This window comes from Phycodurus eques, chromosome 15 (genome assembly GCF_024500275.1).
Source record: "Phycodurus eques isolate BA_2022a chromosome 15, UOR_Pequ_1.1, whole genome shotgun sequence".
NCBI lineage: Eukaryota > Metazoa > Chordata > Actinopteri > Syngnathiformes > Syngnathidae > Phycodurus > Phycodurus eques.
The window spans coordinates 13,885,924-13,907,290 of NC_084539.1; the positions used below are offsets into that span (position 1 = coordinate 13,885,924).

The 21,367-nt window shown below is 39.0% G+C and overlaps 1 protein-coding gene across 2 annotated transcripts in view; it reads right to left on the bottom strand.

The window, feature by feature from the left end:
• Positions 1–3,877, bottom strand: part of phf24 (PHD finger protein 24) — a 30,210-nt gene extending 26,333 nt beyond the window's left edge. For both annotated transcript variants that reach the window (XM_061698504.1, XM_061698503.1), the window contains exon 1: positions 3,506–3,877. The gene's annotated coding sequence lies outside the window, so the exon portion shown is untranslated. The remainder of the gene's footprint in view (positions 1–3,505) is intronic.
• Positions 3,878–21,367: the final 17,490 nt, after the last annotated feature.

Consider the following 21,367-nt stretch of genomic DNA (forward strand, 5'->3'; position numbering starts at 1 on the left):
CCTGTCAGCAATTGATGGCGACGGTGCTTTCAGGAGAATCTTTTGTTATTAAATATTGATGAATTAAAAAGAGAGGTGTGACCAGAGAACTCTTCAAATCCCTCTCATTTATTTTTCTCATCCTGTGAGAGATATTTTTCTCGTCTCTTCGCACGCCACTCTACCATTGGAATAGTACTAGAGCTTGCATTTTATGATGAAATGAAATACAATTTAAGATTTTTTTTTTTTCATTAAGTAATGCAGTATATGGTACAATCCCACAAAGCATATCCAGGGGGGTGCCAATTTCATAGAGGGTGTTTTTTAAATCAGCTCGAAAAACGAAAGAATAGTTTCCAGTCATGACAAGCCTATCCTCACAAAAATTCAATAAAATTTCACATCGTCACATTGCCAAATAAAAAAATTATTGTTTCTTTTTGTCTGAAACATATATTTTTTAAAAATATGATGCAGCATAGCTGGTATTAAAACAACATGGTTAATTTGAATATTGATATTCAACATAATTAATGTTGTACAAGGTCAACATTGTCAAGTTTTATGATTCAGTTGAGTAGTACAGTACACGGGGTTCACAGTTTATGACAGAGATCCGTTCAGAAGGTGGTAACGTGACCCGAATTTGTACATACGTTAGACTCTGGCACAGTCAAAATAAACCTACGCTAACGCAGTAGTAAGATGACACTAAATGCTTTTATGAAAATAACTTTTAGACCATCAATATAAAACAAACAGTTTACAAGCAAACCAGTAAATATGGCAGTAACTGAGCATGCCTTTTTCTGCCTCGTGATGATATGCAATGCAATAGTACAGTCTTAAATATAGTAAAAATTGGTATGAAAATCACTTCTTGTCCATCAACATAAAACGGTCCAAGGCAAAACATTAAGTACGGCAGTAACTGAGCCTTTTTGTGGAGTGTGACGACATACACAATTCTTCTAACGAGTTACAGTAATTGTGCACCGTTCTAAGCCTTGAATATCATATGTCAAGATCATCTTAAACTCCTTTACAAACAGATAATAATTTCTGAGGTTTAGCCTTAAAATGATTACTTTCCATTCCATATCCTGTACAGAAATCGGGGTGCAGTGAGAGCCCATTTCTCTCCCCCAGGCGAAAGCACAGTCTACAAGAGTGTACTTCGCAAACCTTATTGGTTATACACAGCTAGAACTATACAGGTATTTGCTAACCCAAAAAAATATCACCTCTACAAAGCAGTATTTTATATGGGTACCGGCCAGCTGACTTGACGATACTTTCTTTTTAGTTTAGTATTGACCTCAGTCATTAGTAGTCTGAACATGTTGTGTTTTGGAGAAAGCCAGTGTGTTCTGTTTTTCACAAGGAAGAGGCACAATTATAAAGTCAGACAAAAATATGTCATACTTTTGTCCAATTTTTTCAGGGTTGACAGGTCAACATCAATGGCTCCTGCTCATTATTTTCATTCACAGCTCCCTTACTTGCGAATAAATAACAAAACAGGCTCTATCCAGTTATGCATTCATGGATTTAAAGTCAAATGGATTAAAAGTCTGCAATCATGCTTGGGGGCACAGTGGGCACTGTTGCTCTGGCTCAATGCTTATGACTCCTTTCCCAAAGCTGTTGGATGTCACTGGTATGTGCTGATTACAATCCCAGCCAACGCTCCCTTTCATTCCTTCCCTTAAAGGGAGGGGGGCTTTTTTTTTTTTTTTTTTTTAATGGAATCCCCACAAAGCGTAGCTTTTCATGGGAAAGAATCCGTCCCCTTTAGCCACAGACGTGACCCACGGACCACAGAAGCGGAGACCTGAAACTAATTACACTAATGAGTTTAGCCAGAACCTTCCAGTGAATGAGTAAGGGGAATCATTTCCGAACATTTAAAACATGCAGTTGTATGTGCTGTTCAACATGAAGAGCTTAATGAATTGAATTTAAGATGCCTACACATGGTTCACTCATGTGATTCACAAGATTACAAAAAGCATAATTACAGCTGAACCTACAAAGCCGAGCACCATTTTTTTCCGCGATACTGGTTGACTTCCATGCTCTAATTTCAAAACAAATTTACCACGAGGAAATAATAATTACTTTTTGGCTCAAACCGTTGCAATGATCAAATGTTTTAGGTAACATTTCACCCTTCCTAACTATCATAAACTTACAAAGTTAACCATTGTTTTACATTATAGGTATTACTGCAACTATTAAAGCCTTGGGATATTGAATGTATTGTATTGCTTATATTGTACTGAGCCAGATCCTTTCCTATGTTGGAGTTCTACTGTCAGTATCACACTTCTCTTTGCCTTCACTAGAAAACTACAAAAACAAAAAAGACAAAGAAAACTCAAATGTGTGTGGAGCTCAGTGCTCAGTGAGATGAAGTCACATGAGATTTGCAGACATCTTGTGTTACATCACGCACGAGAAGTGTTTGAACTTCATCTTTTGTTTGATTTCTCTGAGTACTAAGTTATGCACGATTTGAGGCGTTTGACTTTGGAGGTTACACCATACTAATGTTATGTATTCCATTACCCTACATATAGTTACAATATATATATATATATATATATATATATGTGTGTGTGTGTGTGTGTGTCTCTTTGAGACAGCAACTCAAAGAAAACACATGAAAACAAGAATGGCAGAGGAATTTAAATCTCAATGCATGTGTAGAGTAAGAGACATTGGCATTCAGAGATTGAGATTGGCATTCAGGCGCTGCCAGTGCCGAGCATATGTGTGTGCCAGCTCACAGAAAGTTGGACAAAAAACAACAGCGAAGGCGGCTCAGACTGTGGGGATCTGTCACACGCTGAGGCAAGACTCGAAATTGGCTCGTTTCTGCACTAATGTGGGCAAGAAGATAACAAAATGGTGTTGAGAAAAAAGACTAATGACAAAACGTAAAGGACTGTTTCAGATAGAAGCCACTGTGTTTTCTATACGCAGCTGAATCCACTCACACAACTATCCATTAGTGATATAAGTTCTCGTCATTTGTACAACTAAGAAGGTCATGCCCTTGTAAAAAAAAAAAAAAAAAGAAAAACAAAAAAACACAAAGTAAAAAAGAAGATGCACCCACTCTCTAATTCTCGAACTAATTACTGTGAATGCAAAGCCAAACAATCCATACCCAAATGCACGCTGACCTAATTATGCTTCAAGTAATCTGCAAAGTGGCTCCGTGCTCTCTATGAACAAAAGTATATTACTGTACCTAGAAGTACAGTGGGTTTCCCCTTTAAAAGGTTACTGCCTCGATATTTGACTTTTACACTTGGGAACTGGCCACTTTCTTGGTCCTGGATGTATGTTACAGTCCAATAATTAACCCTACTGGCGTGGGTGGACTCTATAGCTTTGAACCCATTTATAACGGTCTGGCTCACTGCAAGATCCTCGGCAAAATGACATCTACCACCCTGCATTACAATTTGTTATGTACCATTTTTAGAAAAGGTGTGTGTGTGTGTGGACTCACCGTTAAAGGCAATATAATGACGTTGAATTTGGACTTGATCACTGAACTGGGCCGTGCAGCATGGCAGGACTTTGGCTCGTACGACGAAGTCTGCGCGCCTTTGCGGAATAAATGGCACAGTTTGTTATTCCTTCGTCTCCTACCCCGGAGAGGAGAATTTATGGTCAGAAGCAGCTTCGCGATACGAGATGGTGGGGGTCGAGGTGGGGGGGTGGCGGGGGGTGTTAAAGATTTCAGTTGGAAGGAGCAGCGGACAGCTCCGGTGCTGAAATATAGTTCGCCTCCTTCCGTACGTGGGCTGCTCCGCCGGTGCGTGTGAGCGGCCACGCAGCGCGGCGCCGCTCGCGTCGAGAGGTGAGACCTTGGCGCTGCTGACTCACAGGCAGCCAATCAAGTTACATCTGGGATTTATAAGCATCGCACCCGGTGGCCACCTCCCCGCAACCCTCCCTTTTTCTCTCCCTCCCTCCACCTCACGAGTGAGACAGTCAAGCGACCGCTGAGGTGACTAAAGTTGTGGGACGCCCAGATTGGAGCGAACCATGCCGATGCGACAAGCTAAGGACGTTAGGGAAGATGCGTGCTCGGCAGCTAATTAACTCATCACATTTAGAGGGTCACAGTTCAGAATGTGACTCTTTCCCTACCTTTTCTCTTGTTCTTTGTTTTGTAACGGGAAACGTTCCGTTTTGCACATTCTGTGCAGAGAACGCAGGTTACATGTTTATTTGGATCTCGTCCAATTGAATGTGTTTGTGACAGTAGACCTACAACAGATGTTTGCATCATTCCCAATCACTGTGCCCAGGCACATTAGTGTGCTGTGAGATATTATCAGGAGTGCTTCGGGAAATCTTATAATTTCATTATATTGTTTTTAAAAAGTATTATTTACTTTTACAACATATAATGTTTCTTTGTTCATCTATTCTGCATTATTATGATTTCCACTCGAGTTCGAGGTAGGACACGCCCCCGCTACAATATGATTGGCCACAGGACACAGCCACTGTGCTACAGGATACACCCTACTGCTTCCGGGCGGGAAGAGAAGTAACTGACTTTAATGCAGTGGTGGTTCTTGACCCATTTTGGGGGTTGGGGGGTCTGCAGACACAAGATTGTAATCCAATCAATTTTGTCAATGAGGGGGCAGAGGGACAGAAAATTTTGCCACACAAGTCCAATCAGGAAACAACTTGCTTGCTGCATACGAGCCATTCAATCAATTTCGTCAACGGTGGGGAGGATGACCAAAAGTTTTTACATAATAGTCCAGTCACACGACAACTTCGTTGGTACAAGTAAATCCATTCATAGGGGTGCCACAAAGAAGGGGTCGGGGGTGGGGCACTGTGTTAGGGGGAACTGCACAAACTGCCACTGCTTCAACGTAGCGGCGTTATTATGAATCCCACTAACCCTAACCCTATCAGCCCTATCAGGACAGCACACGCCCTAACCCCAACCACAACAAAATTGATTGTTAACCGCAGCTGGGCCTTCCTCTAGTAAGGGTGTCTAGTGGTAATGGCCAAAACATCCGATGATCTTGAGGTGCACTACTGAGGACGGTTCCAGCAAATTTCTAACGGAATGACAATCACTGGTTCCAAAAGTAATATACAACCGCTGAATGAATTTTTGACATACATTTTATTTTTCTCATTATTTTTTTCAGCACGAAAACCTAGTATTTTACAGGTGCCTTTTGACTTTTTACATCTACCGGTTTGTTGTTTCTTTTCATGAGGCATAAGGGAAGACTCCACTCACGGATGTAACAGCAGAGTTAGTACCCACACAGTAATTTGGACAGCAGCTACTCCATCGCCTCCCCAACTACTGCATGCTATGGTTTATGTATGAACAACAACATGCTCAGTGCCCTACTGTGTCATTCTTCAGCTTACTGGTTCAAATAGAGGCAGTAGGCATAATGAATTATTGATAAAGACGAAAGTGCACGCTGACCTGCCAGTCTTGAGGTTCTTGTTCTCCTTTCACGGTAGGATGGAAAAAAGAAAGAAATGGTCTGTCATGGTATGTCACACAGGAAATATCAACATTTACCTCTGCTGAAGACACTAGTCCCCACAGACGCATCGGTAACTGTGTTTTTGCACATTGTGTGACACTATATGAGGTCAAAATATTGCACTATATTGTTTTGAACCAGCTGCCTCCACATGGAGAATAATGAGAAATGTAAAGTCAAGCGTGGAAAGATTAACAAAAACAGCAGCAACCTTCTTTCAGAGACATTTTAACGGTCTCACTGGAATAGTCTGTCTCCATTAATGGGTTGTCCACTCAGAATCGCTTGGGAGTGAGGGGGGGGGGGGAGAAAAAATGGGGCTCATAGTGCCTGATTGTTATGTTCAATTAAGCAGCAGTTGTACCTTTCACTTTGCATTCCGTCTTAATTGGCTTTCTGTGGGGAAATTACTCCCTCTTAACTAACCTCAAATTATTTTCCCACCTATCACACCATGCTTTAAATGCTGATGTAAAGGTGCGTAAAATTTATGTGACTAACCGGTGGCAACATGCCGATTGGCCTGCAGCACTCTGCTTCAGGTGAGTCATGATTGTTTACTTTACAGGACTAAGAATCACAAATAAACATCAACAAGTCGAGTGGGCCTTAAAATACACACTGCATTTTGGTCAATGGCATTTTACATTGGAAAGGTAATCAGTACATGGAAGAGAAATAATACAAAGTAACAACCCGGTAAGTGATTGGAAAATGTGCTAAACCAACCAATCACAACCTCCACAGCTTACCAATTAATGACAAATTTGGACACGCCATATGGATGTCACTGTGCAGTGTAGGCGAGGGAGGTGTGAACTAACATGTTTTTCTTTAAAATTTCTCCACAAATTCCTGATGCCACCCCATCATAAAGCAGAGTACTCGATAAGCAGCAAGGGAGTACAAAAAAACTGAGTAAGCAGCATTCAAAGGGGAGGTTAGTACATGTCACATGTGATTGACATTCTGCATTTTTAGTGTGTTTCTTTATATAAAGAAACAGGATATGTAACTGCATTGCAGGCAACACAGTTAACGGGTTCTGAGGTTTGAATCTCGGCTCCGGCCTTCCCGTGTGGAGTTAGTATGTTCTCCCCATGTTTGTGTAGGTTTTCTTCTCTATATGTGAATGTGTGTAGAAAACAAATTCTGGACACTCTTTGAACTCAGTGCACTGCTCTGTCATTGGTTAAATTCACATCACATGGTCTATGGACGCTGTGTTGTCATCAAGGCTCTCCATTCCCAGCATTACCTTGCGTTTGCCTTTGACAGTTTTGGACCCTTTTAAGTCGATTTTTGGCGAAATAGTTTGTTGTGTTGCTGTAGACTGTTCCGCTCGTCCCAGACAAGATGCGTATATGCATCACTTCCTAAAAGCCCCATAAGGACAATGCCAGATTGAAATAATAAAACAACATCAGATTAAAATATAATACATTATTTTTTTTATTATATAATATCTTTTCTGTGGAAAAGATCCATTACAGAGGGTACATTTTGGAAATAGTCAATTCCGTTGCATTGAGTTGCATAGTGACGTTATGTCAAACTGGGTGACATATGGCGACAGAGCATGTCACTGTCCAGACTTTGTTTTCTACAGCTTTGGTCCAGGATGTACCCCGCCTCTCGCTCAATGTCAGCTGTAATAGACTCCAGCTCACCAACAAACCAAATGAGGACAAGCGATATAGAAAATGGATGGATGAGATTTGTTTCTCATATTTAGGGTCATGTATTTTGAGGGGAAAAGGAAGAAGAGCATCATCAACATGCAGTGCCAGTACCACAAAACACTTAAACAAAAAACAAGACACTTTGCATGATTATATTTTAAATGAGATTTTTAATACATTGTCTTCACTGGATGTCTTACATCCAGCAAAGGTGGCTGTGTATTTTAAATGCATGATTTTCATTTTGTCTCATATGGCATTTATCATGCCTGTTCTTTCCCCACCCCTACTCATCTTTCATCCTGTATGATCACAGTGTCGTGCACTACAGGTTTAAGAACACAATTATAATTTTTCACCCTAAAGACATCTTTGTTTCAGTATGTTTTCTCATAAATTATTCATTATGTAGGCTATGTACACAAAATCTTTCTATATAAACATATTTCTGACATACATCATATTTCTGACATACATCATTTTCAATTTACTACAACATTGAAGATGTATCTCATTGAAAATCTTCATGACATAATAACACACGGCCCTGACACAACAACATCAACCATTGCAACAAATGAGACAGATCAAACATTGGGTTGGACATAACATAACTCACGCAAGCCAAGATTACAACCCAGAACCTCTCGACAGTGAGACAGACGTGGCAACCACTAAGTGCTGCCACTGAGCCTAAATTGAAACATAACATTTACATTGAAATTTTAAATATCCTACTTGGCCCTTATTTATTCTGATCTCAAAGCATTACAGTCAGACCTAAATAATAATTTAAAAAAAATACTGTAGCATGGCTGACAACCATGATAAGCTTGTATTTGTTTTGTTTTAATGTTGGTTCTGTTTAAATGTAACTGTCAGTATCCCAAAACAAAACTCAACCATTTTGGCACCTTTGATCATCATTTAAAATATATTTATTTCTAATAATGCAAGTATGATACAGTGATGTCTCCATGTCTGTTGTGAAAAATAGTGTTACATTACCAATAAATACAGAAAGCATTTTCATGAGGGAGATGATAACTGCCTGTCCATGTGTGTATACAATAAGACCTCGCGAAAGGATACTATTACTAGAGACTTCTCAGAGCTATAAGTTTGTTTTTGAACTGTCTGCACTTTAGTAAAATAATCTGTCCACTGGGTTTTATTAAAGAGACAGATCAAGAAAGGGCAAGGATCCATTAAGACTGCAGTGTGAAGCCATAACATCATTTTGGTTGTTTCCGTGAATGGGAAGACAGCAGAGGAAACATCAACCCACATCACATGCATGCTTGTACATGCCACACATGGTGAGAAACCAAGAGAATTAAGGTCAACTGGATACCTACAGTCCACGTCTACTCATGTGGAATAATTTGACTTTGATAAATCATTCATTCAGTAAATACACATTAAAGTACGCAAGTCTGGTCCAATGTTAATTTTTTTCAGGGAATTTGGCGAGACATCCAATGGGCCTCACAACCTCAGACCATGATGTAGTTGCATTTTTCTCAACATTTTATCAAGAAATTACACTTGTATGTGATGCAGGAAAAATTCAATCATGTAGGCATAGCAACAGTGACCAACAGAGATCAGTCCAAGGCCATGTTCTTTTCTATCCAGCTCTCATAACCTTCATTTTGTTTTAATCCTCTTTCTTTTTTTCTTTTTTTTTAATGCTTGTCTCTCATTTCAATAAGTAACCACGGCCATGTTATTTTCTATCCAGTTCTTATGCACTTCTTTTTCTTTATTTATTTGTACTTGTTTCATTTAAAAAAGTGATCAAAATGATACTCCTGGGACCCATTTGCCTTTGATGAATCTTACACCCCCCCACCCCGCGCCCCTACCCCGCGCCCCTTCCACACACGGAGTATATTTAGTTGCAAAAATGTTTGAAGTTAAGCGATGATAAGGAATCTTGAATGTCACATTATTTAAACATTGCTTTATGGAAAGATTATGACCAAGGGGCATACTACTATAAATGGAACTCTTTGTTTGATGTCACAGCTTTATCAGCATAACTGAGAAAGCAATCAGCTGTAGAACCAAATTTAGATTAGGAAATAGAGAGATGACTATACTTTTAAAAGTAAAATAAATACCTTGTCACCATGGCGGCATTGATGAAAAGAAGAATAAAGCAAAGAAGAATAAAGCATATATATATATTTATATATATATATATATATATGTGCCAAAACGTGCACACTGAGTCAGGTGTTGGATGTCTATCACTTCATCCAGTTGTCATTATTATCTTAAAATAATCATATGCTTATTTCACACCCGGAGGTGTGTCCTGAATAAATAATATTATGGCAAACTGCTCCATTCAAGTAAGACAATATCTGTTGGAAACTTGAGATGGATATATTTCCTAAATTTGGCATGCACAAAACCTTTACTGCAATACACTGAGAAACAAAGATGAGCTCCTGCAACATACTCACCAAACATGGTTGACATGCTGTAATAAACACTTTGTTTGGCCTGAAAAATATATATAGTATTTAGTTTAGCAGTCATGAATCATTATCCGAAAACAAATACAAGCTTTCAGTTTTGAATCGTGAGAACTAGCAGTTCTCTCTTATGCGTTGTTGACTCAGTCAACTGCTGGGTGTCGATTTGACTGTTAGCATACTGAAACATGATGATGATGAACATACTAGTGATAAATATATAAAATTTAAATTTCAGCTTCCAGTTGGCTCTTCCTTTCAAATGTCAAGTCCATAGATTCTTTTAGAAAAATATATTTAGCCATTTTTGAGCTAGCCTTGTTCATGTATGTATCACTTCCAACAGAAAAGCAAACACCCATTACCATTTGTCTCCATGATGACTGAATATTTTTTGAACATTTTTTGTTTAAAAAAACAAAAAACATCTTACATTCTATACCTGACAGGCACCATTGTAAATACAGTATGTATCGGTCATGATTTTAATTTTTTTAGGTTTGGTTGTCATCTTCTGAAAATCGATCATATATACAGTACCTGTATTGGATAAGCACAATTCCATGATTTCAACTTCAGGTAAGGTTCTGTGATTTAAAGTCATTCATTTGATGAACAGTGACAAATTAGGTGACTCAATGTTAAAATGCATTGCTCAGCCCTCAAAATCACACTAAGTCTTGAACCTGCCGTTTAACTACAGTACTTAATGCCATATTTCTTGGCATGTTTTATAGTCACAAATGAAGTTAAACCTTAAAGACACTATTTATGTACACTGATTTCTTGTTTTTAGCTTTATAAAGTGTATTTTTGCCCTTCATGACACCTCTAAACATCCCTGATGTGAAGAGGCTGAGCTGACACATTCTCAAGTCCCAGGGCAATATGATGTGGTAATTGGATTTCTCTCCCGAAATCCGATAGACTGCCGCCAAAAGCTTATATGTTATCTACCTGTCCATCGCTGCTTTGCAGTGTGACAAAGCAGAGACGCAGACCATTCAATAATCAGCTCGCCGTGCTTCCACTGTAACACAGCTGCACTTTGTCACACTGTGGCGCTCAGTCAACTGGCACCACGCTTCTCAGATGCCATCGGCCACTGCATTAAATCAAGGATTTAGCAAAACCTCCATTTATCAACAACATTGATCTGACAGACTAAGCAATTTGAGTAGTCTGTCGATAGAATAATTGTCTGATCATGAATCACAGTCACATTTTGATTAGAGGATTGTTTTTTTCCAGGCTGTGTGACTCATTAATATCTTTCCCAACCACAAAAGCATTTTTGTTGAATAAGACTGGTACAATTCTTACCATCTCAACCCTTACATAGTGTTCAGGTCAAATGTTATGTTTTGACATTTGACAGCAAAAAAAAAAAAAAAAACTATTTGTAAATTATTTCAGCCAAAATACACAAAAACTAAAATATTTTTTAGATAACATCTTTTTGGAAAGATGCTCCAAAGGTTGCGTACACTGGGTCCAGCGTGGCTACTACAGTGGATTCTAGATTTACCATCCATCCATCCATTTTCTGAGCCGCTTATCCTCACTAGGGTCGCAGGCGTGCTGGAGCCTATCCTAGCTGTCATCGGGCAGAAGGCGGGGTACACCCTGAACAGGTTGCCAGCCAATCGCAGGGCACATACAAACAGACAACCATTGGCACTCACATGCACACCTACGGGCAATTTAGAGTCTCCAATTTATGCATGTTTTTGGGATGTGGGAGGAAACCGGAGTGCCTGGAGAAAACCCACACAGGCACGGGGAGAACATGCAAACTCCACACAGTCGGGGCCGGGGATTGAACCCGGGTCCTCAGAACTGTGAGGCTGACGCTCTAACCAGTCGGCCACCGTGGCACCTCTAGATTTACCAGTATGTGTTAAATCAATGAAAATGATGGCAATAGCGGGAACCTGGAAACTGTGAAACCATACACGAAAGGCTACTCTGAAAGGCACTTTTAACATGTAAGCATGAGTAGTTATATTTAAAAATATAATATTCAGTTTTTCAAAGGCTGTTTTTGAACAATACATGTTTCTTATTGTTCCTAACTTTTGTAAGTGAGTCACGACTTAGCGACAATAGAAAAACTCGGGTCCCAGGGTGATAACAGTTGAGAAACCAATGCTTTAGTCCACAAGTAAAAACCGTTCAAGGGACACTTTGCTCATTTGTGCTGTCTTCACTGCATGTGTAAATGGCATCTCTCTCTCACACACACACACACACACACACACACACACACGCACGTACACACACGAACACACAAATGCTCTCTAAAATGCACAACAATTACTGGTTGAAACCTATGCATACACAGCAGGAATTATTTTTCTCCATTTTTTTTCTCCAGCTGTGAAACGTTTCTTAATTTGGAGCTTGAACAAGATATCAGACTTGTAAATTAAATTGTTAGAAACTGGATCAAGATGAAAAGCCTAATTAGCAAATAATAATCCTGTACCTTCCTTTTTGGCTCTTCAGGTTCTTGCTTACCATAAACCTGTCTGTTATATTTGTTATTACGTGGGAAGCCCTCGGAATTGAGATGTTGCATCTCAATGAATTTATCCCACGTAAATAAACAATTTTCAATTAAAGACCATTTCAGTCCATGCAGTTATTTCACATTAAGAGAGCCAAATGTTTGCACATTAAAGTGACAAAACCTTGACTATTTCACTATCAGCAAAATCTTATACTAAGGAGACGGTTCGAGGATTGGAAATTTATCCCCATAATATTGCAATTTTTATGACTTGTTTTACTTGCAATATAACTGGCTTGAATATTCCCCCTTGCTTCCTCCCACAGTGCTGTCAGCCAAAGTAACCTGCTGCTGCCACTGAGGGCTCACACAGGGTTCATTGATAAGACACGAGGTCGCGGAGACAGAAAGAACATCTGAGCCCACGAGGGATGACAGGCAGAGTCGGGTTGAGAATTTTTATTCCAACTCTGTAAAAAGATGCTCTAACTTTTCAGTGTCCGCTTTCTCTTGTTTATTGGAAGAACCATTCACCTCCACACCTGACATCCGCATCCTGTATTGAAAGTACAAGTTAATTTCTGTGCACTCAGGAAGATGATAATGAAAGGAAAAGCCATTAGCTGTGAATATCACAACCACCCGGCCTCATTACCAGCAGTCATCCAGAGATTACAAGTAATTTGACGTAATGTTTTGAGTATGAACGGCAGTCCATATTTCCATGGCAGTGGCCCAACGCAGAGTATTAGCGCAATTTAATGTTTGATAGGACCCCTACCCTTAATGGAAACCTGTGTTTGACATAATCGTGATGAGGAAGGATCCTGGCTGACAGGTTGTGGTCAGCAGCCTGAAAATTAGCTTGAAGAAAAAGAGGATGATAAACTAAACACAACCATTTTTTTCCTGAAGTGAACTATTATTTTATTGTGCAACATTTAATTTGTTACATCCATAACTTTCCAAATTGCCATCATGTAATGCTGTATGGCAGTTTCAGCATGCATGATGCCTGGGTCCAAAACGAAATACTATAAATGCAATGGACCCCTGCCACCACCCCAATTAGGATGAATTCTCCCATGGCAGGCCCTCCATTCAAAGTCTGACTCATCTACACTTGTGTGACAGATGTAATGCTGTGCGCGACACAACATTTTTCATCTGCTAGGCTGGAACACATAGAGTACAGTATACCAACCCATGACAGAAATTGTGCAGGTACACAAGATTCAGTGCAAAAGCTATATGGAGAAGAAAAAAATAAAAAAAAATAAAAAATAAAAATCTGCCTTTAGAAAGATAATGCTCACGTTTGACTGATGCTGTTGGAGAGGTTCACTTTATTTCACAATATATGTTACCTCCAGTTATAGTTTGCAGTTATGTAAAACTACATTGACCACAACTGGATTAATGATCAAAATATCGAGCTAGCCACCAACTGACACACTTTATTATTATTAGTTAATTAATTGGCCATAAAGAATGCAAAAATGCTTTTTATGGGGGAAGTATTTCCTTGGCAGGAGCATTGTGAAGTATTTCCATTTCCATGGCGCCTCATGTCAATGCAGCAAAATTGAAACCAAACTACTAGGACCATGTGACTTCCCCTCTTGCCTTTTACAGCGTCGCAATTCATTGGAAATATCATCAAGAAAATGTAAATTGACCACAGACTGTGCTCTACTATGGATGTTCCATAGTAGAGCACAGGGGGGTGATAAAAATGAGACTACTTTTCTCATTCTCTGAAACTACATCTAATATCTATGGTAATAGCTATGTCTGGGTAAAAATAAATTGCAAGCTCAATTATGATTAAAAATTCATGTTTGGATCTTTCATTTTTTTTAATTAAAAAAAATCTGTCAAGCACTACATTTTAAGCTAAATGTAGCTGAACACTGGAATGCAATTCTAAAATGATCTCCAACTTCCTCAATAATCTGTATTTTATAGGGGTGAATTTTATTTTTATTTATTAATTTTTTTGGGTCACTGTTTGCATCAATATCTAATAGAAAATAGTTTAAAAAAATGGAAAGTGACCAAGCATAAAGCCTCTTCAAAATCCCCCAAAATGATGGGGGGAATTGCTGATTTTAAACATCGTCTCGTGTATCAAGACCAAGCCATAACACAATATAATTGGGGAGCCATGTTTGTGTCACATATTTTTGGGAAGATAATAAATGCTCGGACGGAAGGAGAAAGCAAGCACGGCAATAACTTTAATCCTTTCTTCGTCCCACTGAGGGGAAATTAACTTAGATAACCATTATGTATTTGAATCAGATAATTAATACACTTTCAACAAGCCAAACGAAATATTCTAACAGCATATTGTGATGATCTATTTTCAAAGTATAATCCCAGGCTGGGTCTGTGGGCATCCATCCCTCGCTCTTCCTCTGACTCCAGGTCAGCTTTGTGCGTAATCATTTACAATCATAAATTTGGTAGGACCCCAGGGGTCACTATCATGGCACCAGGTAGCCCCCAATGAGCTCATGAGTAGCCTGTTCAGAAAATGGCTCATCAGTGATGAGCCATTGTGATTTCCTCGGAATGTTGTAGAAGTGATCATTTAAAAAAATTAAAAAAAATTAAAAGTCTTCAGTCTTCACATAATGGATGTAATTAATTATTAATAATAACATACAATTATAAATCATTTGAGCAAATGTGTTATTTCAGAAGTGTGTATCAAATTGGTAGCCCTTCACACTAACAGTACCCAAGTAGCTGTCAGTTTCAGAAAGGTTGGTGACCCCTGGTTTAGACAAAAACAAAAAGATCTGACAAGTTCTCGACCCCCTAAAAAATGTTATTAAAAAAAATACACCTGACTACAAAACACAGCTTCATATAATTACTCTTTACTGTACATCCTTCACTTGCTTTAATTGTGGCGAATGTGCTGATTGGATTGAATGTGATAAAAAGTAAAACATTGCATACTACGACTGTGTAGTCCTGTTGGCATTTATTGTATAATCTTCTCGGGACTTTGCTTTAATGTTTTAATTTCAATCAGTTCTCTTGAGAATTTAGTTTGCCTTCATTTTGGAGCTATGCGCTGTAATTACAGGTACTCTGAGGTAAAAACATTTAAATGCATTAAAACAAAGGTGTGAAATCTTTGAGGGCAAACACAGTCGATTATGTGATCTTGCTTGATTTCCGATTTGTTGGGATTTTTGAAAAAAAGAAAATCCCATCTTCAAATCTTAAACCATATTAAGGCAGGTTAGACTATAGGTTACAGACTGTGTGAATTTGAGTAGGGATGATTTCTTTCACGTGTGCCCTGTGATTGATACAATAACAGCTAGTTTCCAGCTCACCCGCGACCCTTATGAGGACAAGTGATATCGAAAATGGATGGATGGATTTTAATCAAAGGTTTAATAATACAACTTTAGGGGCATTTGACAGTAGATGTTCCACTGAATAATAGAAATACTAAAGTGAAAAATATAAGAAATGGGAGAAGACTTTCACTCCCAGGTTCCAAACATGGAGGTTCAACACAGAAGAGAGGAAACTGTGGAATCATATACACTATTAAAATGTATTTGATATTGGCATTCACAAAGTCTGCATGTTGTGGTTTATTGGACCTACGGTAAAAATTTATTTTGATATTACGTGTCTTATCAAGTGTTAAGGACTGAATAGGTCAATGAAGTCATGGTAAAAGATTGGTTTGAGCTAGCGGTGCAGTTTTCACTGGTTGATTAAAGATTTAAAAATCTGAATGTTTATTATTATTATTATTACTATGACTTAAATGTTAGGCCATAACTCTAAGTTATAATAACGATAAGATGTCTGACTTACAACCATTAGAAATCCCATGGTTGGTTCTCAATGGTAAAAGTAAGCTTAATGTTGAAATAGTTTTATTTTTAATCAACCAGCAAGGTGTCTATCTGTATCAAAATGTGATTCTGTCATGTTTTTTAGCAAGAAAGACGTGCTTGGCTTGCATGCATAATTGATCAAGTCGCTGGTAGATGAAAGATGAATACAGTACTCAGTTGTGCAGAACGAGAGACGGAAAAAACATTTCCCTCTGGCCAGGGTTTAATGTGAAAGGAAATGGGCTGCTGCTACTTATCGCAAATGCACCGTTATGGATGTCTTGTTTTGTCGGGCGCAGACACTCTCACACGTGATCAGACGTCAAAATGATCACTAGGACTTCAGATGTCAGAGGGCTCGTTAATAAATAGGACAGCATGTGCAAACAGAAGGTTCAATGCAACTATGAATGACACATTGTGCGTACATGTAGATTTTCTTGAACTAAATCTGTTTTCTGACCCTCGTCATTTTGCCTTCGTCTAATCACCGGAAAGCTCCACCGGAGCCAGCAAAGAAATTTGGGACACATTTGCACTTTATATTTTCTATTGATTGTAAACCCAACGTTATTGAACGGAACAATGCCAATTTAGGGGTATGATTCGGATCTTCTTCTTTTTTTTTTGTCATAAAGTAAAAATCTCGAATTGTCTTCCAAAGATGAACTTTTGAAGACCTTGGGGCATGTAATACAGAAGAGTATTGAGTTGCTTTACTATAACACATGAAAATACATGTTCACCAACTAAAAAAATTATACTGGACCTATGTACACGGCACAAAAAAAAAAATCGTGTGATTCAAAATTACTGATGGCCATTTCAACGGATCTCATCTGCTTGGCATGCCACAATCAATGTTTCAACCAGTCAGCTCTCTCCCTGGCCTTGTGTTATCCCCAGCTGTGTTCCAGCACGTGGTTTGAGTTTTGAGTGATTGTTGTTCTGAGTTCCTGTTGGATCACTATGTGTGTACATGTTACCCATCTTTCTTAGCTTTGTTCTGTTCAAATATAATGAAGACAAATACATATTTTTGTTGTGCCTGTACTGATGGTTGACCCTACCCTTTCTATCCAGAATACATGTATTTTTGTCCTTAAAATAGTGCTGTAGCTCCTTGTGGTGTATATGGACAGCTGAGTTTTTACTTCTCTATTGAGTATGTATGTTGAACGAAAGAAGCATCATTAGAGTAATATTAGAAGGTTAAAAATCTAGTGATTGGCACATGCTCATGTAGCCCACCCACAAGTCAACTATCTGTGTAAAATAGAAACATACTTTAATAAGCAAAAAAGATGCATTTAAAGATACCATTTAAAATACCATTGCAGTAATAGTTGTTTTGCAAGAGTGGAATTCAAACGCTCCGTTCCTTCACCCGTAAATGCGCTTCCTCTCTTGGCTCTTTTAAAGCTCACTAACTGTATTGATCGTCATCCCATCTGCAAGTGAGTAGCTGAGGTGAGAGAACGGCAAGCCTATTGTTTTGCGCTCTCATCATCCCGTGTTGTCTGTTGTCTGCAAAAAGATCAGGCACCAACAACAACAACATAAATGTGATGGACTGCTCTCGGCCGTGTGGTCTCCATCCCCCCAATGAATCTTTACATGTCTCTCGAGTGCATGTGAAGCCAACACCAGTAGTAGGCCCATGGCTCCTCAAGTGCACATAAAGGAAGTATGAGGGTAGACGTGATTATTTCTTTTAATTTTACCTGTAATTTACTGACAAAGCCGCGGGAAAAAGCAGGGGTGATTGGTCCAACATCAGATATGACAGCAAAGGGGTTTTCTCTTGGTCGTTCCATTCAATCTGTGCATTTTGGAAGATACTGTACCAAACACTGACGGAATAAATCTGTCTCATACTTGTCCGTTTGCTTCAGAGATTTGTGGTGCACTGAAGACACGTCTCAGTTTTAGTTGTATATTAAAAAGTTATGTTTGTAAAGGCAAAGTAAGTCTCAAAATTGGTCATTCCTAAGAAAGCAATGAGTTTCATTTGAGTTGACCTTATTATTGGAACCTGATTGCTTTTACAAACTCAGAGTAGCCAGAGGTGTCCTTCCATCTTTTCTTATGCACTGCTAATCCTATTCAGGATCGCAGCGAGTTTGAGCTTGGCTGACGTTTGGTAAAAAATGAACGACACCACGGATGAGTCAATCACAGGGAACATACAGTATACAGACAGACACGCATTCACACTTGCATTTGCACAGTCACTCAGACTAAGCTGCCAGCATGGAACTCAGTATAAAAAATAAACCACTACACCATCAGTGACTTTACTGTGTGTAATCTGTTTTGAAAACTCAAGAAAGAGACATGGGCGTATGGATACACAACACTTGAGTTTATACGGCTGTTCACGTAGTTTGTGCATGCGCAGTAAGGGGGAAATGGCTCAGAGAACTCTAACTCTACTGGACACGATATGTAGCAGAAATGTAAAATGAGTGAATATTTGCACACAAAAAAAGTTTTATCCATCCATCCATCCATTTTCTGAGCCGCTTATCCACACAAGGGTCGCGGAGTTTTATCCGTTTGAACATTAAATATATTGTCTTTGTATTGTATTCAATTGAATATAGGTTGAAAATTATTATATTGTTTTTATTTATGCTTTACACATCCCAACTTCATGGGAATTGGGGTTTGTAATTAATAGTTTAAATAAATAAATAAATAAAATAAATTGCCCTGAACAACACAGTGAATGAGAGAGAAAAAAAAAATCCCCCAATGAAAGCAGCATTTTTTTTGTTTTTATTTTTTATTTTCAGCTAATGTTCAAAGATGAACATATTTCAAATAAGAGCTCCTTGAGTAGAGAGAACCCAAAATAGTTATAGAACGCATTACAATCTCTTAGGGCCGATCACAATTGTTCAGGAAGCCTTGGATGCTTGATACATGAGTGAGCTGAGGTTGAAGACAGTGTTTGGAGGGTTGGCGAGCAGGGGGTAGTTGAAGAGCCCACCAGATTGCACATCGATCTACAACGTATTAGCTTAATGTGTTCTTCTTCCATGCTGTGGCAAATCCCCAGCAAAGCTCTGATGACTGCTTTGCCTTGTGCGCTTACCCTTTCACCGCTTACTGTCGATGTGTTTTAAGAGATAAAAAAAAAAAAAAAGTGATTGCTAAGTATTCTGTAGTTGAACCTCACTTATAGTTGCTCGTAATGGGACATATTGCTTTATCACATGATTGATACCTGACGGTGCTCGCAGCTCATGAAAGATTCAATACTAAACCGCGATTCAACAACTTTCTCACTGTATCAAGAAAGCATACCATACATGAATGAATTGGTTGAGGTTAAAGTGTATCCTTATACACTCACACCTGTTCTTAAAACAGTTGTGACTGTGCAGAGGACATCTGGTCCATCTACAGCAGCATATGCCTCACAGCTGCTAGTGGTGCTGAGAGGTCCAGAACTCACTCTTATATGCTGTAAATATGTAAACATGGGACATGAGTGATAGAAATCACACTTCAAAAGATACGACTGATGATATCATGCATTCCAGTTATGCTGGAAATTGTGCAACAAATGTCCATGTGTATAATATACAGTGTATTGATACGTGCATGAAATCCAATATGAGCTTTACAAATAACTACAAAAACATGGTTGGACACGTCAACAGTATATTATACCTGACAAGCAGGTTGATTAAAGATAGATTAACAGTTGTTGGTAAATTCATGTTTCATCAACTTGGTAAATAATATTTGTTTGTTTTTTAGCATAATTAGTTGTTGGCAAAGAACAAGCTGTAGAGTGACTAGATAGTTGATGATGATACTGATTTAGCTGATTAGCCTCAAGTTAGATGTTTCAGTTACTTAGAGTCCATCTAAAGTGAAAAACGTCTTCTAAATTTGACACACAAAAAAGAATAGTGTCGTTAGCAAGCCTGCCAAATTTCAATGATTAAAAAAATTGCCAAGGCTATAAAATGAGGCCTCAAAATTGTGAAAAATAAAGCCATTGTCTCCACTCTCCAGACACCACTTTATTTAGCAACTTTCTTATGTCTACACATAACTATATGTTTGAACTGTGAAAATGTAAGCACCGCGAGTAAAAATGAGGCGTTTCAAAGCGCCACGCCAGCCCGAAGCCCTGGTTCATACGTTGGCTGTCAAGTTGAACTTTAAAAAATAAATAAAAACATTCTCCCTCCAGGCGCTTCAGACTTTCTCACCGTTTACACACACACACGCACGCACAGCCGACAACGAGGCGCTGTCAAGCGGCCACATCACCGGACTATCTGAAGGGAAGAAGCATTTTCGGGGTCTAGGCATAGCAATTGCACCAGATAACCGCTGACGTGACCAAAACCGTTCAAGGTCTTATATAGTGGGCGAGAGGAAACTCATGGTGGGCATCAGTGTGTCACGTGGCACCGGAAAACTGAAACGGCGAAAACGGTTTAATGCTTTATCTTTTATCTCCTTCCTACGGGCATTTTGACACGGTCCCCTTTCCCCATTCACCCGAGCAAGGTGGAAAGAAGTGCTTTTACCTGGTTTGCCCAATGTTGAAGTAGTTTGCACATATACCGGACTGGGAATGTTCGCTTGCATCCTGTATTTTAATTCATTGAGGCTGCTGGGGGTGGCAAGCCCAGAGCACCAAACCGCCACTCCATGTTGGTACTTGGAAAAATAACTTGCGGAGAAAAAAAAGTTTCAAGGCTTATTTGGTATCAGGAGAAATAAAGCAAATCCCGGACAGCCAGTGTGTGGACCAAGAAAATAACTTTTCATCTGGAACTTTGGCCAACCTAGCTACCAAGAATAGGCTGGGTGGTTATTATGTTAATTACCCGCACTCTTGTTAAATTTGACACGATGATGAGTGGGCAGGCACCCCTGATACCCAACTATTTGCATACATAAACATTAAAAAGTCATTTTTTTTCACGTCCCCTTAAGGCCATATCACTCAGCCCTAGATGTGAGTGAAAGTAGCAAGTTTTATTTGTTGAGGAACTGTTCCAGAGCTGAGAGATGGTAATAAAATGGAAGTGATGAGTGGGGGAGATGAATAGAGGATGGGCCTTGAGCATGGAACTGGCTCAAGGGCATTGGTGGAACTTCTGCTTGCCATTAGCTTGGGCAAGAAGGACTATTGACACTGTAATTGAGCAATGTTTGCAAAACCACTTTTTTTAAAAAAAATACAGCTATGGTATTTACATGGTTGATTAGATGTGCAAGTGTACCTTTGTCCAGT